This window comes from Alosa alosa, chromosome 17 (genome assembly GCF_017589495.1).
Source record: "Alosa alosa isolate M-15738 ecotype Scorff River chromosome 17, AALO_Geno_1.1, whole genome shotgun sequence".
In the NCBI taxonomy this organism is placed as follows: domain Eukaryota; kingdom Metazoa; phylum Chordata; class Actinopteri; order Clupeiformes; family Clupeidae; genus Alosa; species Alosa alosa.
Window position 1 is genome coordinate 30,012,597 of NC_063205.1, and position 18,591 is coordinate 30,031,187.

The 18,591-nt window shown below is 38.6% G+C and overlaps 1 protein-coding gene across 4 annotated transcripts in view; it reads left to right on the forward strand.

Moving 5' to 3' along the window:
• Positions 1 to 18,591, forward strand: part of LOC125310347 (NXPE family member 3-like) — a 78,376-nt gene that overhangs the window by 40,035 nt on the left and 19,750 nt on the right. The window lies entirely within an intron of this gene.

Sequence of the window (18,591 nt, forward strand, 5' to 3'; positions counted from 1 at the left end):
ACCCTCCCCGGCCAATCGTCAATACCTTCCGCCCACGCTTTCGAGCGCTATGAAAACACATCGACGTAACCAATCGTTCTAACGAACCCTCTGCTTTCTGATCTTACACATCACACTTCACCAAGATGGTGGCCATTTCAGTAGATTTACTCACTAACATTGTTGTGGAAACACAATAAGCATGGAAACTAAATGCACACTTCCTGCAACTGCATTAGCCTACTTGAAATAATTTACTCCTCTAGTAAGTATTCACATGAAATAAAACAATAAAACATTGAGACCATTCAACAAAGCACACTGGGTAATAACAAATTCAACACATGAACTTGTTGCTATGGACTCGTCTCTAGGCTTCCTCAGTCATTGTAAAGCTGCCGAAGCTAAACATTATCCAAAACTCAATTTCTCAGACAAGCGTCAATTTGGGAGCTTGCTACACTCCTTCCTTCTCAAATGACTTGAAAAGAACGTTTGCACAATTTCACAAATAATCACAGGGACCGAAAAATACCTAACATGCCAACTTTTTCCGGGTTTAGGCCTATCATTTTAACTTTTCCCCGCTGTCTTGCCGTTTTAATATTTTCTCGTAGAATATCCCATATTACTGTAATACTCTCATAACATTAGTCCTGCATTCTGGCCTGTCTCTGTGTTGTCCTGTTGTTACCCCTTGCCCTTCCAGAGAAGCAGATGTATTCAAATCATCGTTTTGCTTGCTTGAATGCGAACTCAGAGTGATGTTAACCTACAGTAGGCCTATTTAAGTTAACAACGTGGTTGTTGTGAGAGCACGATTCATTGGCGCTGTTCGGCCCTAGGCTATGTCACGGCACCTGCCAGGCTAAGAGGCTAAATCCCCCTGTATATTCTCCAAGTTGGCTACCACCTGCCAGGCTACACTGAGACCATAAATAAATGACCCCCTGTATATTCACTTGGAACCAAGTTGGCCTTGTTGCTGGTTACCATAACCCTATATTTTTTTTTGCAAACAACAAAACAGAAAGGATGGAGACTAGCCTACACTGTAGACCATAAACTGGCTATTTATATGCACACTGTTTTAAAAAGGCTAGGCTACATTTGTAGCTTTTTTCTGTATTCTAGGCTTTATGAAGCTACTTTGTTGCTCCAACCCTTCCAACGCGTTAATGGGGGACGGATGTTTTCCGATTTTTTGCGGAGAAATCTCCCTTATTTTCATTGTTCAATGTTTACAGAGCTATGGAACTAAAGAGAACGTTATATGGCGACATACAGAAATCAACAATCAAACAAGCCACTTTGATTTTTTGCTGTTTTCATTAATACAAAAGATGGGTGACCCCTCTCCTAGACAAAAAAATTAGGTGACCCTCCCTCAACAAAGAATAAAAGACATGACCTCCCCTATTTTCCTCCGGTGACCCCGTTTTATAAATAACGAACGGTCCCTAAGTTGCACGCGCTTACTGAAGAGCTTCCTTTTACTGCACCATGTAGGCATGTAGTCGCGGTTTGTCTGTTAACATAAAAAAAACTCCGGGTACCTACAATTTTCGCACAACTTGGTGGAAAAGTGTAGCACAGTTTAAAGAAAACCTATTCATGTTTGGACTCAAAAGGAACTTCAAAGTATTTCCCATAGCCTTTTAGCTCACAACGACAGTGAAAGTGGAACTTGGAAAGTGGAAGTCTCTCCACCAGGCTTGGAATTTCACCATTCTGGGGGCAAGGCCACTTGGCCTTCAGTTGGGCATATTTGGTGGGGGGCACAAAGGCCACATGTCAGGGCACCAAGGCCAAAGTAAACTATACAGTAGTAGGCTATAAAAATGATCAAAGTTTTATTTAGCCTATTCACTGCAGTAGACCTGCATCACTGTATGAAACATTACAAAAACATGAAACATGACATATTACATAGAACTGTAAATCATCTGATCATCTAATATTTACAGGTATCTAGGCTATATATAACATTTATTTTATATTTGGCCTGTTATAAAATCATGTATTGAACAATTTAACCACAGCTCAGCTTTTAAGAAACTCAAATAGCCTAGATGCATGCTTAGCATTTTGTGCTCATTAGGCTAAGGCTACTTTCACAAACTCAGTCAGCTGTCCTCTGATTTTACCAATATCTAGGCAATATTTGTAACATTTGTTTTGTATTTGGTTATGAAATCATGTGGAACAATTTAAACACATAGTAAAACTTAAAGCCCAAATTTGAGACATCCATGCATGTCGAAATTTACTGCAAATTCAAAACTGGATTACTCTGGAACGGCTAACTGTACAGGGGACTGCTTACACCTTTGTGTTCAGTAAGGTATGCTGTTTATTCTGATATTGGTTTGTTGTGTGTTAAAGGGTTCGTGGAAGTATTCCACCGAGATGAATGGGTTGGGAGATCATGGGATATAAAACCTTCAGTAGAATGTATGATTAAATTGAATTATATTATTTACTTTTTCTTGAACCGTTCAACTATCGGGTAACATCGTTTAAAAGCTGAGAAAAGCTCTTTCATGTGATACTTGTGATGTCTGTGTGATGAATAGGCTACATGAGTAGTTCAACTGAGATGAATGGGTGAATTTGACGCGACTTTCTCTTTCTTAGCTGTCACTGTCTCCACTGCGTAAAAGACTAAATTAATTTTGCTGTGAATGCTAAGATTATTTTGACAGGCCACAGGCTAAATAAAAATCGCTATTGGTAGGATGCAAAGCATAATATTGAAAGAAGGGGGCACCAAGGCCACCGTGGCCTGTAAACCTCTGATTTTCAAAGGGGCCCCCGCTGGCCAACAAGAGGCAACGACGGCCATGGCCGTCGTGGTCGCCGCGGAAATTCCTACCCTGCTCTCCACCGGAAAGTGTTACATTAGATGCACAATCAATGTTGGAGTCGCTGTAACGAAAAAGTGTCAACTGGTAGGTTAGTATAGCCCTAATTTTGCAAAATGTGATGGCGGCACACAAACTTGGGCAAAACATTTAGTAGTCTATACACTTGTGGTGATAGCCTACAGTTAATGTGAATAAGCTGACTATAACCAATGTAGAAGATTTGCACCAAATAGGCCTAAAGGCTGTGGTTGTGTTTCTACAACATGTTGGCACAAATCGTAATTTCTGTCAACTATGACGATCTCCATGCATGTTCAGTAGCCTATATTTTCATTTAGTCAAGCAGTGACATGTGGTTTAATCAGTGTTAGGCAAGTTACTTCAAAATCGTAATATATTATGTATTACTTATTATTGTAATTTCAAAGTAATTCATTACATTATAATATTACTGTCTCTGAATTGTAAGGCATTACACTACTATTGTATTACTTTTTTAAGTTACTTTTACCAAAATATCTAGAAATATGGATTTGGAATTCTAAATGCAGTTTATTATGCTCAATGCAGCTCATTGCACTTCTAATGGAGGGTGATGTGGTACAACATAATGACTGAGCTAGGCTTAAGACTACAGTAGAATGCAATAGGTGCAGTGATGGCTCATGATGCAATACAAGGAACAATCATAGTCAGAATTTTGTTTAAAGAAGACAAAAGGTCAAAGTCTGGTCAATTGTGATAGAAATGCTGTAACTTTTAGGCTTAGGCCTACTCATTAAAATCAACAGAGAGCCCACCTGTATATTGTAACCCAAAACTTAAAGACATGTCAAGGGGGCAATTCCATGCAAAGGTCATCCTTGCCATGGAAAAAAAAGTTGTGCAACCATACAGAAACAACATATTTCACATGGTAATATTATACATATTTCAAAAAGTGGATAAATGGACCAAAACAAATTGTGTCATTTGACAAATTCCAGATTGACAAGGGAATGGTAGAGTAATGTCTATGCTCAGCTTGGCTTTAAGAGCACAACTCCTTACATTTGTAAGGCTTTTGTTTTTAAGTCAGCAAGTTCCATGGCCATGTCACATCCATAATGTTTTATAGGAAAAGTTTATGCTACACATACAGTGTTGATGCGACAATGTCCATAGTGTCTGTGCAAAGCTGATTTATATCAATGTAAAGTGTGATGACCAAATCTGACCAGACCACACCTTTCTTACTTTTAAAACCTTTAATGGTGCGTTATGGATGTTACATAATGTGAATTTACAAGACTGGGGACTTTATTATACCTCAAAGCCGATAAAACGTCTGTTCTGGTGGCATGTCAGTTTCAACGCATTTCAACTTAGTGTTTACAACTGACATTTCAAAGATTATAAGGTGGATCAAAACCACAGGGAGGCCTTGCCTAACCATTAGCAAAACAAACATAATATTAAAATACCTCCAGTGATTAGCCTAGCCATAGGCTATTTTCAAGTGGCCTAATAACGAAAATCTGAGAGATTATCTTCCTGTAACTGTCATACTAATGTTGTACAGTAACTGGATTATCGTGTTAGCTGGTGAAGATGGCTGACTTTGCAGCTGGAGTTAACATAGCAACCTCCTTCTGTTGCAGATCTGTTCAGCCTGCCGCTCACGCCTGCTTAACACAGTTTAATTTTAAATGTGACGCGATATGACAGCATTTGAAGTGTCAGGTCCTCTGTAGCTAATACCCACAGAGTAACATGAATAAGGGCAGCAATAAACTAGATGTACCGCATAGCGGTATAAAATATGACCGCCTCTCAGTCCTGCATATTCTCTTCACAAAAATAAATCACGCTTGTCAATTTGTCTCCATCTCCTACTCCTGCAACTCATGTGCATGTAAATGAGTGTGTGCATATGTGAGTTTGCTTTTGTTTATAAGAGAGTGTGTGTGTGTGTGTCTGTGTGTGTGTGACTCTGTGTGTGTGCATGTGCGTATGCGTGCCTGTGTTTGTGTGTTTATGTGTGTGTGTGTGTGTGTGTGTGTGTTTGCATGCCCACATGCGTATGCGTGCCTGTGTGTGTGTGTTTGTGTGTCTGCATTCATGTGGGTGGGTGTTTGTGCATGTGTGCGTGTGCTTGCCTGTCTGTATGTGTTTATGTGTGTGTGTACTTGCCTGTCTGTATGTGTGCGACTGTGCGTGCGTGTGTGTGCATGTGTGCATGTGCGCGCATGTACTTTATGTGTGCAAATCACAAATGAGTGGGTATGGGTTAGGTTCATGCGGGCTCTTGAGACTAACATACCATAAATATTTTGTCATCTTGGGTGCAACGGTTCAGGTAGGGCTAGTTATTTAGGGGAGTGGCCACCAAGTTTCATGTTCCCTGGTGTTTCCCGGGAATCACTGACCAAAATTGATGATGATGTAAAATAAAAAAATTAATTTATTTTTTATATTCTAAATGACTTGTTGTCCTGATTCTTCCTGTGGATCATAGTGGGCACTGAGGATGCAATAATTTCATCGCTAGTTTTTCATGATTACTATTTCAATTGTTTCATATCAAAATTCACTACTTAATTATGTGTTTTATGTAGTTTGTCGAGGACTGGTTCAGACACGTCACATCCATAACGTGAAACCGTCACATCCATAACGGCAGTTTTTCCTACATAATGCATTACGAAAATGAATAGTTTCAAAAACACACTTTTTGTGTTCATTCAAGTCTCCTTCATGGTACATATATCATAGTTTCGGCAGTTTCCTTCAAAATTCACAGAGTTTGTAGAAAACCTGTAATCTCTCACAAAAGTGTGTCCATTTCATGTCACATCCATAACGCTGATAAAATGCCTTGTATTCTTAGGATGAAATTGATTATATGACATTTGAGGATTTCTCAGCTTTTCAGTGACGGCTATTGCTGAAGCATCAGCCCTGGTCTGAAGCACTGGTGTGAAGTGGTATGCAAGTAAAGATGAGCAAGTTGACCTGTGCAAGTTCACATAAGGACACCGACAAAGGCAACCATGTCCCATTGTCTCCATGCCAATCTTTAACAGAAAAATGTCAGATATCTCAACCACAATGACATCCTGTGTACAATCCCCCTGTCCTGGAGGAACGTCTCGAACTCCAGTGACACAAATTGAGATCCATTATCCAAAATCAGCTCTTTGGGGTCGCCTTCCCTGCTGAAAACAGATGACAAGAACTGGATGACAGTCTGAGAGGTGGCATGGGAAAGAAAAGCCACTTCAGGCCACTTGCTGTGGTAATCGATCAGTGTAACTGCAAAGCGACAATCTATGGGTGCTCTTTCAAAAGGCCCCACTATGTCTATTGCCACCCTCTCCCAGGCACCATCAGGATATGGCACAGGCTGTAGTGGAGGAGTGTGAGTGACCGCTGACTTGTCATGGGACTGACACGTGATGCATGATTTGCTAGCAGTCTCTACCTGAGCATCCATGCCAGGCCACCAGTATGCTTCTCTGAGTCTTTGCTTTGTCCTCACTATGCCTTGGTGTGTGTCGTGGGCCAGGGAGATGAATTTCGACTGAAGACTGTCTGGCACCACGAGTCTGTGTGGGCCACGTACCACACAATCACCCTGTAGGGAGAGTTCATATCGAAGTTTGAAGAATGGCTGCAGGGCTGGAGTGAGGTGTTTTGCTGAAGCAGGCCATGTTGAGGTAAGAAGTCCACGCAACTCTGTTTGAACAGGACATGAGGTGCATGCAGCCTTAAACTCAGCATCGGTAACAGCTGTCAGTGTAGAATTAAGTGCAACTTCTATGTCTTCCTCTAAACTAGGCTCTGAGTGAGGGAGTGGAAGCCTGGATAGACAGTCTGCTGTTACGTTCTCCCGTCCTGGCTTGTACTGGAGGTTGTATGTGAATGAAAGCAGTCTAGACGACCACCTGGCGATCCGCATGCCTGCTCTACCTTGACCTTTAGATGCAAGCAGTGTAGTCAAAGGACTGTGGTCGGTACGTAATGTGAAATGTCTCCCCATAAGTACGTTCTCCACTTTTCAGTTGCCCACACACACCCCAAAGCTTCTTTTTCTACAGTGGAGTATTTCCTTTCTGCCTGGGTGAGTGTGCGTGATGCAAAGGCCACAGTTTTCTCTGATCCATCTGGGTGCATCTGGGTAAGTACCGCGCCCAGGCCATAATCAGAAGCGTCTGTAGTGACAACTGTAGGTAGTTCTGGGTTAAACAGTGAAAGTGCAGGGCTATTCACTATGAGTTCTTTCACAGTGTCAAAACTCTTCTGAGCCACAGGTGTCTATGTGAATGACTCAGAGCCACGGAGAAGTGCTCGGAGAGGCTCAACAACAGCAGCGTAGCCTATGAACTTTGAGTACCAGGATGTGAGTCCCAGGAATGAGCGCAGTTTTGGAAGGTCTGTAGGTGGTGGTGCTTGAGTGACAGCTGTCACATGTGTGGCATCTGGCTGAAGGCCTTTTACTGACACTGTATGGCCCAGGAAAGAGAGTTCTTTTTGTCTTATATTGCATTTTGACAGATTCAGCATTAGTCCAGCCTCCTTGATGCGCTGGAGCACCACAGTCAGCCTTTTGTCATGTACCTCAGCTGTTGGTCCTGCTATTATGATGATATCTAAGTAGCACTGGACCCCTTGTATGTCTTTCACGATCGATGACATCATCCGCTGGAAGCAGCTGGGCCGGATGCCAGTCATTATGGCACCAGCTTAAATCGAAACAGGCCATCATGGGTGATGAATGTTGTCAAACTCGCGGCTGTCTTTGTGAAGAGGCACCTGGTAATAAGCACTCTGAAGATCTAATGTAGAAAACAGTGTTGATCCTCTCAGCTCTGTAAACATTTCTTCCATGTGTGGCAGTGGAAAGCCATCCACCACTATAGCCTTGTTAGGCTCTCGCAAATCAACACAGAGCCTCAGTCCTCTACCCCCTTTGTTTGTGGTGACAACTATGGGTGAGATCCACTCTGAAGAATCTACAGGCTCTATGACATCCCACCAGTTTTTTCAACTCCTCAGACACTGCTTCTCTAACAGCAAAAGGCAACCTACGCAGTTTCTGTTGAACTGGTGTAATCCCTGGCCGCATTACTTTAACCAGGGTGTAAAGCCCTTAGCACATCCCAGTGTGTTCCGTTTAACGTTCTGGACAGTGGCTGTAGACAGCTTCGTTGTAACTTGGCCATTTATCACTTGCATTTGTAATTCAGAAAACAAATCCCTGCCTAGCACTGCAGACCTGCGTTTTGCAATGTAGAGGTCTGAGACAGTACTACTGCCACCAAAAGTCACAGTCGCTTTCAGGCAACCCAGCACAGAGATATCATTACCCCCATAGTCTTTAAGTCTGTAGGCAGGCTTTTCAAGTACAGCTGTAGTGAAGAGCTTTGTGTACACAGTCTCTGATAAGATGGACACTGCTGAGCCTGTATCTAGCATTAAATCAATGTCCTGGCTCTCCATCTTTTGTGTACTCACTTTAACGGTGTACATGATATTGCAAGCATTTCCAACACTCACATTCAAAATGGTTACCTCAGGCACAGCAATCTCCTGAACCTGTTTGCTACCCCTGCATACTTTTGCAAAATGTCCTTTCTTTTTGCAGGCATTGCAAAGTGCTTCTTTAGCAGGACACCCCTGGAAATTAGCTGTATGTTGAGCAGAACCACACCTGTAGCATGTTTTTCCTTGTACTTTTTGAGAAGACGGAGGCGGTTGACTTTTCCCCCTCCTGAACTTGCCATGCTGCTGTGAGCCTTCGACTTGAACTGCATGTACCGCGCCATCGGTTCTTTCTGTGCACATAGCTTTAGCCCCTGTTACAGCCGTCTCAATCTAGCGTGCTATTGTTAAAGCTTTAGATAGAGTCAATGGTACCTCTAGGAGCAAATGCTCCCCCCCTGATGCACGCGTAACATTTCCTCTTTGAATTTGTCTTTTTTCGACAATCTGGTCCCGTAACATTTCCTCTTCTGGATTGCCTCAAACTGGACATGGTCCAGCATTCCTCAAAGCAGCCTCAAAGCGAACTGGTCTGTACCTCGCCGGCGTTGTTGTCTGAAGCGTTAACTTTCTGCCACAACGTTCACTTTTGGTGAAAAAAAATCCTGGATAGCCTTCAAAGCCTCTTCGTATGACTCGTTTGCAACTGGAAGTGTGTAAAAGACTCTTTGGCCCTCCGTGCCCAAACAGTGAATCAACAACGTGCGCTTTCTGACTGCAGGCAAGTCCTCGTCAGACATAGCCAGAAGAATGTTTTCAAACGTGCGAATCCATGCCTTTAAAGGTATCGGCGGCAGGGCCGTTTCAAGGAATTTGGGGGCCCCAAGCAAAATGGACATGGAGGCCCCCACCGCACGCAAAGCCTACAGGAACCACCGCATAGCCATACAGTTTAAGTTCACCCACAGTTTATATAAATACAACATTTTGACAGTGCAAATACTGCAGTTGCATATATACTGTGCATTAGTTTTGAACATTTTGAACATTTGAACATTTGCAAAAACACCACCGTACCATAAAATCCAATATAAATGTAAAAAAAGTGCACAATAACTAAATCCAACATACAAGTACACACACACACACACACACACATAAGATTAACCTTTCAGGCCATCTTCATCACTGGAGGTATCCTTAGGAAGAGCCTGAGGGCTGAGAAATTTAAGCAAAGCACCTTGAGGGAGAAAGAAAACATAAGTTAGCATTTCAATATTTTGATATTTAGAAGGGATGCAGCTGCTATAACAACTACCAATGCTTAAAAACATCCCAAGCTAATGTTATACATTGACCTAGGCCTACTTGTAGCTTAACATAGCATTTAAGCATTCTGCTGTTTGAGAATTAGACAGACGCACCTGGTGCTTTAAAGACAGTAAACAGCTGGCGTGCATGAATACTACTAGACATGAATGTTCCAGTCATACCAGTCAACATTTAGCTTTCCAAAAACGGGAGATTTTTTTTTTCGGGGGCTGTGTTTATACCGGATCTGTGTTTGCATATTTAATACGTTTCATACACGTGTTTCAACACTGCATTTCGGTCATTGCTTTTACCTTACCATTACCTTACGCATGCCAGTTATGTATCCACCAGCTGCCTGCCTGCAGCCTACTTCTAAAACTCCAAAGCTGCTTGCTGTCAGATTTGGTTCCGAGGGAACAAGTTCAGTGTATCAACAACACTCAGTTTCTGTGATGTGTTAATTAATTAAATTCCCAACAATTTCACAACAGCTAGTTCTGGAGTAGGCCATTCAACTAGTCCGCTTGCTTACGACGAGACTCAGGCTGCGCAGAAGGCACCCGCTTCCTTATTTGGGTTTTGGGTTGCCAGGTTTTAGCCTATGACAAAAGAGTTGAAATTGAAACTAAGTGATCGTGTATGTGTAGGGTGTATTTCATACACTACCTGGCAACCTGAATGGATCAATGATTTTAAAATGAAGTTTGATGGCCATGCAAATTACGGGAGTTTTCCGGGAGAAATAACAAAACGGGAGGGTGCTGGGAGATGACCTTGAAATACGGGAGAAACCCGGGAAAAACGGGTGTTGACAGGTATGTCTTATTTAGGACATGGGTGCTATGTATTTTTCATCTTTGTAACTTTTATACTTTTTAAACTATTAATTAAAAACTACTCAAAATTTCCCCATAGACTTAACATTGGCTGATAACATCACAATAGAGCCGTTAAGCAATTAAAATCCTATGGCAGGTGTTCAGGCCACCTGGATCAACTGCCTAGTCTCAGGCTTTAAGCATACAAACTGGCCCTATTAAGACTACACATCCTGTTCAACTGCTTCCTCTGCCAAAAACTGTTTCAAAATGAAAGTCCTCACTACAATATTTCACTGTTAAACAATTTAACCCTTTAAACTACTGAACTTTTTAACTGTTCAGCCATTGTAACTGTTACTTGTTATCAACTATGACTCTTACCCACTATAGCAAGTTAGCATGGTTAGCATAGTTAGCATGCTACATCATAGTTAGCATGTACATTTTACATCATATTTTTTGCATTTTCATGTACTGTATTTCCTTCAGGAAATGCTTTTCTAGTATTATTAGAGTGCATGAAAATGCACTCTACTGTTATCCGAATTATTCTTAATATTATTATTAATATTATTATAGTGCATGGAAATGCACTGTACTGTTCTTCCTAGGCTTCTTCTTATTACAGTGCATGAAAATGCACTGTACTGTTCTTCTTAGGCTTCTTATTACAGTGCATGAAAATGCACTGTACTGTTCTTCCTAGGCTTCTTATTCTTATGCTTATTGCAGTGCATGAAAATGCACTGTACTGTTCTTCCTAGGCTTCTTATTTACAGTGCATGAAAATGCACTGTACTGTTCTTCCTAGGCTTCTTCTTATGACAGTGCATGAAAATGCACTGTACTGTTCTTCCTAGGCTTCTTATTCTTATGCTTCTTCTTATTATAGTGCATGAAAATGCACTATACTGTTCTTCCAAAATTTCTTATTACAGTGCATGAAAATGCACTGTACTGTTCTTCCTAGGCTTCTTATTACAGTGCATGAAAATGCACTGTACTGTTCTTCCTAGGCTTCTTATTACAGTGCATGAAAATGCACTGTTCTGTTCTTCCAAGGCATTTTATTACAGTGCATGAAAATGCACTGTACTGTTCTTCCTAGGCTTCTTCTTATTACAGTGCATGAAAATGCACTGTACTGTTCTTCCTAGGCTTCTTCTTATTACAGTGCATGGAAATGCACTGTACTGTTCTTCCTAGGCTTCTTCTTATTACAGTGCATGAAAATGCACTGTACTGTTATTCCAAGGCTTTTTACAGTATATGAAAATGCACTGTACTGTTATTCCAAGGCTTTTTACAGTGCATGAAAATGCACTGTACTGTTATTCCAAGGCTTTTTCTTCTTCTTCTTATTCTTCTTCTTCTAACGCAGTTAATGCAGCTTCAACCGTTTAACCCTCTATACCCCAGTGGAATTCTACAACAATGCTTCAGATTCCTGGGAATTCTAAGAGAAAAGGGCAATTTGAGAAACATTTTAAATAACCAAGAATAACTAAAAATCTAATGAAAAGTGTCAATTGTAAGTTTCTTTCAGTTTAAAGATTAGAAATTGCTCTTTCAAATGATATATGATCCATTAAAAATTATATATTCATGTTTCCCATAGACAGCCATAGGCCTACTCACTTACAGTCTCAAAGTTTTCACTAACAAAAAGTTATAAATATGGTTCACATATTTCTGTATTAGAAGCTGGGAAACACGATACTATATGAGTACTGATTTCATTGAAATAGACTGGCATATCTTGCACTTATTTGGGATTTAGCTGGACAGTGAGCCTTACAGCTAAAAAATGATGAGGATATGAACTAACGAGGCCATGAAGCATAGCGTATGAAATCGCGGACTCATTTGATAAGCATGTCACCAACAACAGGGACTGTTAATCCTGACATGGATTTACGTTTTTGTTTTATATGCACATCATGTTATATAATTTATCTAAACTTGATCAGTTGATGATAATGAACCTGTTGCACTTTCGTTCACTAACCTTCAACCTATCCTGTGCTAACATTACGAAGTCTCAGACTAACGTTAACGTTACATCAGTGAAGGTAGCAAATTAGCAGGCTTTTTGTAATCACGAAGATGACGAGACATTGGCCTACTTGTATACAAATACATTTTCCTGACATCCATAAGCAGAAAACACAACGGTGGTTCCGCTTTGGTTATTAGTCAACAAAAACTAATTTAGAGAGACATACATAAGTAGTAGTTTGCAATAACTATCTGTAAGTGGGATAACGATAATGTAAGCTTTACTGTACATGCCAGAAAGGTAATGTTAATGTTATGTGTTAAGATATAACTGCAAATAAACCTGGCATGGGTTTATCATAAACTTTATTGTTAATTAGGCCATGACCCATCATTGAATCATGCCTATATTTTGCTGGTGCTAGCTAAACTCAAACTGACTTTCACAGTGACAGCCATACAATTTTTTATGCCAGAGAGGCAGCTAAGTCAGTCATGACAAACGGGAGGATGCTAACGTTAAATTTATTACACTTTCATGTTTTTATTTTGTCATTTTCTTACATCAATATGATCGTCACTTACATCAAAACATGGTGGATGCACATCAATACCATCTCATCTAATGAGAAAAGACGCGGACGCTTGTTAGAAGCCATAACTCCAGAGGCACCGTAAGTCCTCAGCCGGTCAGTCAACAGGCTAAACTCAAAATACCGAGAAATGTCAATAGCGACCTAGCCATTTAAGTGTGTCAAAATAAAAGTCTGGTGTTTATTTATCCACTAACGCTGTATTATTTCATGTATGAAGGTTATACTGTAGCAGATGTCTCTTTAAGAATTGCGGCCGGCCGCGGCCGTTACAGGAGAATACAGAACGGCCGTCGACGGCCGCTACGGGGTATAGAGGGTTAACGTAGAAACTTCATTCAAACTGCGTTGCGTAGGTCTTACTTAGGACATGTGGGCTTTGTATTTTTCAACTTTGTAACTTTTATACTTTTTAAACTATTAATTAAAAACTACTCAAAATTTCCCCATAGACTTAACATGGGCTGATGACATCACAATAGAGCCGTTAAGCAATTAGAATCCTGTGGCAGGTGTTCCGGCCACCTGGATCAACTGCCAGTCTCAGGCTTTAAGCATACAAACTGGCCCTATTAAGACTACACATCCTGTTCAACTGCTTCCTCTGCCAAAAACTGTTTCAAAATAAAAGTCCTCACTACAATATTTCACTGTTAAACAATTTAACCCTTACTGAACTTTTTAACTGTTCAGCCATTGTAACTGTTACTTGTCATCAACTATGACTCCTACCCACTGTAGCTAGTTAACATAGTTAGCATGTTAGCATTGTTAGCAAAACTGCTAAAAACGATTAGCTAAGTTAGCTAAGTAACATGGTTAGCATAGTTAGCAAGCTAGCATGCTAGTTAGCATTTTTAGCAAAACTGCTAAAAACAATTAGCTAAGTTAGCTAAGTAACATGGTTAGCATAGTTAGCAAGCTAGCATGTTAGCATGCTAGTTAGCATTTTTAGCAAAACTGTTAAAAACGATTAGCTAAGTTAGCTAAGTAACGCGTGGTTAAGATAGTTAGATGTTAAGATGTTAGTTAAAGCATTTTTAGCAAAACTACTAAAAATGATTAGCTAAGTTATCTAAGTAACATGGTTAACATAGTTAGCATGATAACATGTTAGTTAGCATAGTTAGCATAACTACTAAAAATTATTAGCTAGGTTAGCTAAGTCACATGGTTACCATAATTAGCATTTTAACATTGTTAGCATGCTAGTTAGCATAGTAACTTGGTTAATATTATTATCTTTGTTAACATAGTTAGCAAAACTACTAGCAAACATTAGAGCCATTCCAACTGTCAGTTATCGTCAACTATCTACCTAAATAATTTAACCATTTAAACTATCCACCTATTTAACTGTTCAGTCATTCCAACTATATTAAACCTCATCTACTTAGCAACCAGTATAGTTTGTTTTTTTACTCTGTATGATATTTTACATCATATTTTTGCATTTTCATGCACTGTATTTCCTTCAGGAAATGCTTTTCTAGATAGAGTGCATGAAAATGAACTCTACTGTTATCCGAATTCTTCTTATTATTACAGTGCATGAAAATGCACTGTACTGTTATTCCAAGGCTTTTTACAGTGCATGAAAATGCACTGTACTGTTATTCCAAGGCTTTTTCTTCTTCTTCTTCTTCTTCTTCTTATTCTTCTTCTTCTAACGCAGTTAATGCAGCCTAAACCGTTTAACGTAGAAACTTCATTCAAACTATGTTACGTAGGTCTTACTTAGGACATGTGGGCTTTGTATTTTTTTCAACTTTGTAACTTTTTATACTTTTTAAACTATTAATTAAAAACTACTCAAAATTTCCCCATAGACTTAACATGGGCTGATGACATCACAATAGAGCCGTTAAGCAATTAGAATCCTATGGCAGGGTGTTCGGGCCACCTGGACCAACTGCCAGTCTCAGGCTTTAAGCATACAAACTGGCCCTATTAAGACTACACATCCTGTTCAACTGCTTCCTCTGCCAAAACTGTTTCAAAATAAAAGTCCTCACTACAATATTTCACTGTTAAACAATTTAACCCTTTAAACTACTGAACTTTTTAACTGTTCAGCCATTGTAACTGTTACTTGTCATCAACTATGACTCCTACCCACTGTAGCTAGTTAGCTAAGTTAGCTAAGTCACATGGTTAGCATGCTAGATGTTAAGATGCTAATTAAGATTTTTAAGAAAACTGCTTAAAATGATTAGCTAAGTTAGCTAAGTAACATGGTTAAGATAGTTAGCATGCTAGTTAGAATTTTAGGAAAACTAAAAAAAAATGATTAGCTAAGTCACATGGTTAAGATATAGTTAAGATGCTAAGATGCTACAAGATTTTAGCAAAACTGCTTAAAATGATTAGCTAAGTATCATGGTTAAGATAGTTAAGATGCTAACATGTTAGCATTTTAGCAAAACTGCTTAAAATGATTAGCTAAGTCAGCTAAGTAACATGGTTAGCATAGTTAAGATAATTAGCATGTTAACATGTTAGTTAGCATAACTGCTAAAAAAATAATTAGCTAAGTTAGCCTAAGTCACATGGTTTACGATACTTCAAGATTTTAACATTGTTAGCATGCTAGTTAGCATAGTAACTTGGTTAACATTATTATCTTTTGTTAATATAGTTAGCATAACTGCTAGCAAACATTAGAGCCATTCCAAGTGTCAGTTATCGTCAACTATCTACCTAAATAATTTAACCATTTAAACTATCCACTTATTTAACCGTTCAATCATTCCAACTATATTAAACCTTATCTACCAAGTAAATTATTTACCTATATAAACTATCCACCTATTTAACTGTTGAGTCATTCCAACTATATTAAACCTCATCTACCTAGCAACCAATATAGTTTGTTTTACTCTATGATATTTGACATCATATTTTTGCATTTTCATGCACTGTATTTCCTTCAGGAAATGCTTTTCTAGTTACAGTGCATGAAAATGCACTGTACTGTTCTTCCTAGGCATTTTCTTCTTCTTCTTCTTATTCTTCTTCTTCTAACGCAGTTAATGCAGCTTCAACCGTTTAACGTAGAAACTTCATTCAAACTATGTTACGTAGGTCTTACTTAGGACATGTGGGCTATGTATTTTTCATCTTTGTAACTTTTATACTTTTTAAACTATTAATTAAAAACTACTCAAAATTTCCCCATAGACTTAACATGGGCTGATGACATCACAATAGAGCCGTTAAGCAATTAGAATCCTATGGCAGGTGTTCAGGCCACCTGGATCAACTGCCAGTCTCAGGCATACAAACTGGCCCTATTAAGACTACACATCCTTTCAACTGCTTCCTCTGCCAAAAACTGTTTCAAAATAAAAGTCCTCACTACAATATTTCACTGTTAAACAATTTAACGCTTTAAACTACTGAACTTTTAACTGTTCAGCCATTGTAACTGTTACTTGTCATCAACTATGACTCCTACCCACTGTAGCTAGTTAGCTAGTTAGCTAAGTAACATGGTTAAGATAGTTAGATGCAAGATGTTAGCACGCTTAGTTAACATTTTTACAAAACTGCTAAAAATGATTAGTAAGTTAGCTAAGTCACATGGTTAGCAAGATAGTTAAGATGCTAAGCATGTTAAGATCTTACAAGATTTTTAAAGAAAAACTACTTATAAATGATTAGCTAAGTTGGCTAAGTCACATGGTTAGTAAAGTTACATCTGCTAGCAAGCATTTTTAGCAAAACTACTTATAATGATTAGCTAAGTTAGCTAAGTCACATGGTTAGCAAAGAAGAAGATGTTAAAGACAAGCCAAGACGTTAACAAGATTTTAAAGCAAAACTGCTAAAAATAATTAGCTAAGTTAGCTAAGTCACATGGTTAGCATCTTTAAGATGTTAAGATCTTAGTTAGCATTTTAACAAAACTGTTAAAAAAATGATTAGCTAAGTTAGCTAAGTCACATGGTTAGCGATAGTTAAGATGTTAAAGATGTTAACATTTTAAAAAACTGCTAAAAAAATGATTAGCTAGTTAGCTAAGTCACATGGTTAAGATAGTTAAGATGCTAAGCATGTTAAGATGCTACTAAAGATTTTAGAAAAACTGCTAAAAATGATTAGCTAAGTTACCTGGTTGACATGGTTAAGATAGTTAGCATAACACCTAAAAATTATTAACTAAGTTAGCTAAGTAACATGGTTAACATCTTTAGTTAACATTTTAACATTGTTAGCATTAGTTAGCATAGTAACTTGTTACAAGATTATTATCTTTGTTAATATAGTTAGCATAATTGCTAGCAAACATTAGAGCCATTCCAAGTGTCAGTTATCGCCAACTATCTACCTAAATAATTTAACCATTTAAACTATCCACTTATTTAACTGTTCAGTCATTTCAACTATATTAAACCTCATCTACCTAGCAACCAATATAGTTTGTTTTTACTCTGTATGATATGTTACATCATATTTTTTGCATTTTCATGCACTGTATTTCCTTCAGGAAATGCTTTTCTAGTTCTTATTCTTCTTCTAACGATTTAATGCAGCTTCAAACCGCTTAACGAGAAACTTCATTCAAACTATGTTACGTAGGTCTTACTTAGGACATGGGTGCTATGTATTTTTCAGCTTTGTAACTTTTATACTTTTTAAACTATTAATTAAAAACTATCAAAATGTCCCCATTGACTTAACATTGCCCTTTCTGACATCACAGCAATTAGAATCCTATGGCAGGTGTTCAGGCCACCTGGACCAACTGCCAGTCTCAGGCTTTAAGCATACAAACTGGCCCTATTAAGACTACACATCCCGTTCAACTGCTTCCTCTGCCAAAAACTGTTTCAAAATAAAAGTCCTCACTACAATATTTCACTGTTAAACAATTTAACCCTTTAAACTACTGAACTTTTTAACTGTTCAGCCATTGTAACTGTTACTTATCATCAACTATGACTCCTACCCACTGTAGCTAGTTAGCATGTTAGCATTTTTAACAAAACTACTAAAAATGATTAGCTAAGTTAGCTAAGTAACATGGTTAGCATAGTTAGCATGTTAGTTAGCATTTTTAGCAAAACTGCTAAAAATGATTAGCTAAGTTAACTAAGTAACATGGTTAGCATAGTTAGTATGTTAGCATGCTAGTTAACATAACTTTAAAAATGATTAGCTAGGTTAGCTAAGTCACATGGTTAACATAGTTAGCATGTTAACATGCTAGTTAAAATAGTTAGCATACCTACTAAAAATGATTAGCTAAGTCACATGGTAAGCATACTTAACATGTTAACATGCTAGTTAGCATAGTTAGCATACCTATGTACCTAAAAATTATTAGCTAGGTTAGCTAAGTCACATGGTTAACATAGTGCTAGTTAGCATAACTATTAAAAATGAAAACATTAGCTAAGTTAACTAAGTTAAGTAACTTGGTTAACATTATTATCTTTGATAACATAGTTAGCATAACTGCTAGCAAAAAACATTAGAGCTGTTCCAACTGTCCGTTATCAAGCCAATTATCTACCTAAATAATTTAACCATTTAAATTATCCACCTATTTAA